The sequence below is a fragment of the Heterocephalus glaber genome, unplaced genomic scaffold, assembly GCF_053883595.1.
Source record: "Heterocephalus glaber isolate CG9 unplaced genomic scaffold, H.glaber_assembly_v1.0 deba00000331, whole genome shotgun sequence".
In the NCBI taxonomy this organism is placed as follows: Eukaryota; Metazoa; Chordata; class Mammalia; order Rodentia; family Bathyergidae; genus Heterocephalus; species Heterocephalus glaber.
Genome location: NW_028258142.1, coordinates 32,276,333 through 32,282,889, shown reverse-complemented (window position 1 = coordinate 32,282,889; position 6,557 = coordinate 32,276,333). Strand labels below are relative to the sequence as shown.

The 6,557-nt window shown below is 44.7% G+C and overlaps 1 pseudogene; it reads right to left on the bottom strand.

Moving 5' to 3' along the window:
- Window positions 1-2,562: 2,562 nt before the first annotated feature.
- On the bottom strand, window positions 2,563-6,190 carry LOC101724351 (ras-related protein Rab-33B pseudogene; annotated as a pseudogene).
- Window positions 6,191-6,557: the final 367 nt, after the last annotated feature.

Here is a 6,557-nt window from a genome sequence, read left to right as displayed (position 1 = left end):
GTCTGTTCTCACTCCTATGATCCCCACTGTAGTCCTGTCATGTGGGCAGAGGAAGGAAGGTCTTTGACTCATAGTTCACAGTGAAGTGACTTGTCTAGAGTTACACATGGAGTGGTGATGGACCCGAGACAGGAATGTAGTTGGGTCCCTGGGGATAGAGATCCTTGAACTTGAGTCCTCTAGATCATTTTCCAGACATATGAGCCAAGGGGTTCCCTCAGTCCAATTCCGAAATTTTCTCATGTCATTGTCTTTGGGTTAAGAGTATAGATAACAACTTAAAGAGGTTCCTGAGCCATGAGAAGGGCAGGGAGCTAACTAGACTCCTGTCTCTTCATTTCAATCCTGACCAAGGGTTATACCATTTTCATGAAAGGAAGCCCCTCTTCCCTCAGTGTTTCTATGCATCAGCTTCCTTGGGTGAGCCTCCTGGAGGGCAGGTGATCTCCTGAAGTATTGGTGTTCTGCTTAGTTCCTCAGTAAGCAGACCTTTCTGAGTCAGCTACTCTTGTGGTATCACCATAACAAATTAGTGCAGAGTCGAATGACCAGCTTTGAATGGACCATTCATGCCAATTAATTGGGGCAAGACAACCTCTTAGTATTTCAGTGATTCAGTGGATGAAGTAGGCATATCCCCAAGTCTGCTGACTACAGATCTAAGCCACTGTCTTGAGAACCTAGAGCAACACCAGGCTGAGGACAGCAGCCGCATCTGCTTTGAGTGTTCATTTTCCTGCTCATTACCTTCCTCATACCTTCCTAGATCCTACAAAGGTAGGGGCAGAGGACTGCCTTAGAGGTGATAGCTAAAGAGGCAAAACTGGCAGCTATTGCTAATCTGGTTGAAGTCCTGGGGATGCAAAGGGCATGGGTCCTCTGCATTCAAAGGGGAACCCTATGTGGGACTGTAGACAAAGAGGAAAGTACTGCCCCAGCTGAAGGAACAGCAAGGCTGAAGTTCCTCTGCTGATGCCATCCTTGCCAGGATCTGGGAGGGAGCAAGGGTCAGCAAGGAGCTTAAGCTGATGCCATTGAGTGTAAGAAGAAGCTAGAAGGGGGGCTCTTTGGAAGAGTGAGAGGTAGGAGAGCCACGTTTTCACCTAGACAATAGATATACAGAGTCATCCATTCCAGCAGATTCTAGGAGAGCCTCTGGACGCAGGGAGTTCTGCTCCCTTCTGCACCTTCTCTGTTGTGCATTTACTTGGGCATTTCAGGGGCAGCAGTGGGCAAGCAGTCCCTGAGGCAGACAGGAAAGAGAACAGAAGGCTGCCTGGCATGGCAGACCAGAGGGCCTGGGGCTCATGCCTCAGTGAATGTGCTGGAGAACCACTTCCTTTTCCCAATCTTGTGCAGTGACACAAAAATCCAGTTCCAGAGACAGTGGCCACATCAGAGGTCCCCTCAACTACATGGCAACAGAGGAAGCTTGCTTTCTCAGCACCTAGGACTCTTGGGTGTGAGTGCACAGATGCTCAGTGTTATTGTCCAGTTACTTGTTCCATCTGCTACTTTGTACACTGGGTCTTTGTACACCTTTGAGACCCAGGAAGGAGACTAGCAGCCTGTCTTGTTCCATTCTTTTGAGGGCCTGAGGAATGGCCCAGAACGGAAGGTTTCTGGACTTCACTCTTCAGTGGGGTGAAACCTTGAGTGAGGGTCTACAAGGCCCTTATGACATTTCTTTGGGAATGGGAGCTCACACATTAGATCTAAGAATGAATAGATGAAGCAGAGTGAATCTTTAGGGCAGAGAAATTGTTTTGTAGTAGTGATAATTGACATTAGGCATTTGTCAAACCTCAATAGAACTGCAACAGTGAATGAACCTCAAATCAAATTCGAGACAGTAGTAAATAACAACAATTGCTATTGGTTCTATGATTGTAGCAAATATATTCCACCAACACAAGATGTTATTTAGAGAGGAACTGGGTGGGGAGAGGGAAGAGATTCTGGAACCCTCTGCACCATATGTTCAATTTTTTTGTTCATCTGAAATTGTTCTATAGCCTATGTACTAATTGTTCCAAATCTGGCATCATAATTTCAGGAAGATTTCTATTTCAGGTAAATGGGTAATGTTCAGGTCAAAGGTAAACATTTGAATGAAATGTTTACAAATTTAAATTGTAAATAGATCTTCACTTCTGTAGCTATAATGCTACTGATTGATTTAATTATATCTGTACCCATCAAACAGAAGAACATAGTATAGCACATTTCAGGTTTTCTCTTAAATATTGGACACTGAAAAAGCAGAGTCATTCTAGAATGCACTTAATAACTGAATTTCCATAGGACCTTCACTATCCTCTTCTTCAGGGAGCATACCTTTAGGTAGGCAGCAGAAGTCTTTTTTTGAGTTGCTCGTGGCCGTCAGTAGATTGTCTTGACCTCCCAAGAACTGATCTTCCTGAGTCTGGGCGGCAGGATTTGGGAAATGTGTTATGAGCAGCAGCTATTGACATCTTGCAGCAGAAGATCATAGGTTAATTAAGAAAAATTATAGTTCAAGCTTTTTTAATTGACTCATAATAATTTTACATATTTTGGGGGTATGATGTGATGTGTTGATACTTGTATAAACTGGGGAATGAATGTAGCATATCCAACACCTTAAACATTTATGTGTCTTAGAGACACATCTTATCAGGTGGAACAATGTAGATGGGCCCAGAGGACATGGTTCTTAGTGAAATAAGACAAACAGAAGGATTATTACTGAACAGTCTCACTCAAAGGTAGAAAAAATGTAGATCTCACAGAAATTGACTGTGGAACAATAGTCACTATAGCTGGGAGAGACAATGTTATAATTTGACAGTAGGGATACCTTCTGGTATCTTATTGCACAGTGTCTACATTTAATAATAATAGAATATAGGTCTTGACATAGCTAGAAGGTAGAATTTTGAATGTTTTCACAGTTCAAACATTTGATCTTCCATCTCACCATTTGGGCAGCAAAGCCACCTGAGGGAAGGTTTGTCTTTAGGAAGATCTTGCACTGTGGTGTGTTCTTAAAACTCTATAGACTACGGTGTGAGCAAATGCTCGTACTAAGATGAGAACATATCAAAAGGCAGAGAGAACACAGACTGGGAGCACAGGGCTGGGACTTTATGGCATGGGTTCATATTCTACTTAGAAGCTATGCACACCCATGAAAGTTAAATAGATCCTTGTATGCCTCAGTTGTCTGTCTAAAGATGTGGAAATGTTAATCTGGCCTATGTTATACTACAAGAATAATACTAAAAAAATTAAATACAGGTAAAGCCTTAAGAAGATTGGTGCTTCATAAGTGCCCAAAATGTTCAATAATTAAATGTCTGGGAAAATCACCTAGACACTTGCTAGTAGATGAACACAGAGATGGGGCCAGTGCAATGGAGGAAGAGATGTCTACTCCTTACCCTTTACATAAGGGTGATGTTCTGCAGCTCATGGAGAACACTTGTTATTCTGTGACCCCACATTAGCCCTCAGGCAGAGCAGGGGCTGGAAATCACATTTTACATTAAAAGAACTGAAATTTAGAGAACTTAAAAGCTGTTACCAGAGTCACAACATAGATGATGGATCTAGGACAGGAATGTAGTTGGATCCTTGGGAACACAGCTCCCTGAACACCTGAGTTTTCCAGATTATGCTCTAAGAACTTTGGTCCAAGAGCCTTCCCTTTTCTATATCCCAAATCCTCCTGCCCCAAGGTTTCTTTGGAAGACCATTGCCCTGGAGTGTTTCTGAGCCAGTGGAAGGGTCCAAGTCATACCCTAGTCTACAGTCAGTAGAGTTTAGTTCCTGACCTAAACCATGAATCTTTTCTCCAAAGAAAGCTTCTCCTCTAAGAGACAACAGGAAGCCCTACTTTGTAGCTATCTTCCCCTACCATCTTTTCACTACCAGCTGCCTCTCAGTGAACTTTTTGATGAGTAGGTGGCTACTCTGTGTGACTAGAGGTCTGGGGACCTAGATTCAATCCCCAACAATACAACAGCTCTCATGTTCTCAAGCAACCAACAATATACTTTATAAGTTTCCTTCAGTCAGAATTAGATAGTATTCATTTAGCACCAGTGCACCATCATAGGCTTTGCTTCAGGTTTCAGCATAATTCCCTTATCAGAGGCTTGACTGAGCATTAGCGGTTTGTGGCTCTTTAGCTCATGAACCAAGGTCATAAATGTAGCCTCCACATGGTCATTATTCTTGGGGTTTTTAGCAAAGGTTTCAAACAAAGGCATGCTGTGTGTGTCAGCAAATTTTTGTGCCAAGTCTGTGGGCACCTGAATGGCACTTCTCAAGTCACATTTATTTCCAGTGAGAATCTGTGGTATGTCATTCGCTAGTAAATGTGGTTTGCGTTCCTCTGTCCAAGATGGCAGGCTGTGAAAACCAGCCATGTTGGTCATATCATACAGGAAGACCATAGCGTGCACATCTTGGTATAGTGCTACACCATGCTCTTTCAGCACTGCTCTTGCCTGCTGTGTCCCATAACTGGATCTTGATGTGCTCCCCATCAATCTCCACAGCTCATTCTCAGCAATCTACCCTGATGGTGGCCTCAGTGTGCTCAGGGAAGCAGCCTGCACAAAAGCAGCAGGTCAGGCATATCTTGCCTACATTGGAGTCATAGATCACAATGATGTTGAAGATGCAGGAATAGGCTGGAGGCAGACACCCTGAAGTCCCTGACACCATGCAGCTAGCTGAGAAACTGGCCTCAAGCGATGGCTTCATCTCTGAAGCCATTCTCCTGCCCCGTTCCAAACTGGGGTGGAGGAAAGCAGAAGAAGGGAGGGTGGGGAATTATGCTACCCCACAAGCATGCTCAGGCTGTGGCCACTGCCAGGCCATGTGTGTATGCAAGTCTCCCTCAAGACTCAGTTGATTCAAATGAAGAAAGCACAAGTCACCTCATTTTAACAATTTCCACCTGAGCCCATAAGCACACTGCGAAAATGTTCTCTGTTCTCCAAGTCAGCTCATTCCTCACACTCTACAAAAGTACAAAACCCAGTAGGAGGTTTCGCTCAAGGGACACAGGTAGATATGCTCCAACTTGAGGAATTCAGACAGTCCATGTCATGGGACCATCAACCCATGGTCCCTTAAATAACAAGCCTCAGGAACAATGGAAATTCTACATAAGCAATCCCTCTGTGGTCCTGGGCTCTGAAGGACAGAACTACAACAATCTAAGTCAACCCAAATTCTGCAGTCATAAGAAGGGTTAAACTCACAGGCAGCAGGGACACCAAACCTGTTTCTTGAACACACAGTGCCAGATCCTGCTCTCACCCAGGGGAGGCACTGTAGCCCCTTGTCGGCAGCCTGGGAGGACAGCCCTTGGTTATCAGCTCCTATGGCACAGGAGCTGTGTCCCAGGCAGCGTGCCAAATTGTAGCTCACTCTGCTCTTGTCCATCTCCCTTTTGGACAGATAGCAATCTATTGTGAGAAAAGAGTGAACACATGAAGTCCCAGACAGCCTGAAGGGAGAGAACCAATCAGGCTGGTGAAGACAGATGATGGAGAAACTCACAGTCTACAACATGTTGCCAACAACAAAATGACCTGTCCACACCCCACCTGTGACACTCCACACAGAACATCCGTGATCAATAAAGCACTAGGTCCCAGTTTACACATGAAGAAAGTGAGGCACAGAGAGGTTAAATGACATGCTCAAGGTCACACAGCTAGTGAGGGACAGAGTGGGAAAGTGAGACCAACACTATGAGTTTCTACAGTCAGATTGCCTCGCTGCAGGATACCTGTCTGGGACAATAGTCATGGGAGTTCCTAGGTGTGACTCACTGAGCACCCAGGAAGCCTCTGTGTTCTTCCAAGCTACAATAGCAGAAATCTGGGCCTAATAGCTACTACCTAGCAGTGGACATTTTCATGGTGCCCCCATGGCATTGGGAGGGGATCACAGAAGACCACCACCCCTTACATTGTCACAGCACTGCTGACATGTAGAGTTCTCAGGTTCACATCTAGAAGCCCAGGCCCTCAGTCCCTCAGGAACAAACCACCACCACACCCTAGCCAGGCCACCATGAAGCAGAACTGGTAAAGATAAGGAAGGCATTAGGGACCCAAGACAATCAATGGTCTCTCCCACAGAGAGTGCAGAGAATCGCAGATGCTGTCCCTCTCTGGCATGTGATCTGGTGCCTCCACAGACACCCATTTTAGCTCATGCCCTTTTCTGTAGAGCCTGAAGCCCTGCTGGGAGCAGTGTCCCCAGCAAAGAATTCTAGTATATTCTTCGTATTTTCTCCTTTTTCTTCTCCAGTATAAGTTAAAACTATTAAAATATTCTGTAGGAAAACCAAAGAAATGCCTGGTGGTGCACACCTGTAATCTGGGAGGGTGATGTAGGATGATGGCAAGTTTGAGCCCAGCCTGGACAACTTAGTGAGACTGTGTCTCAAAATAAAAACATTTTTTAAAGGGTTTGGGGGTATAGCTTAGTGCAAAGGCCCTGGGTTCAATTTCTAGTACTAAAAAAAACAAAAACAAAAAACAGCAACCAAC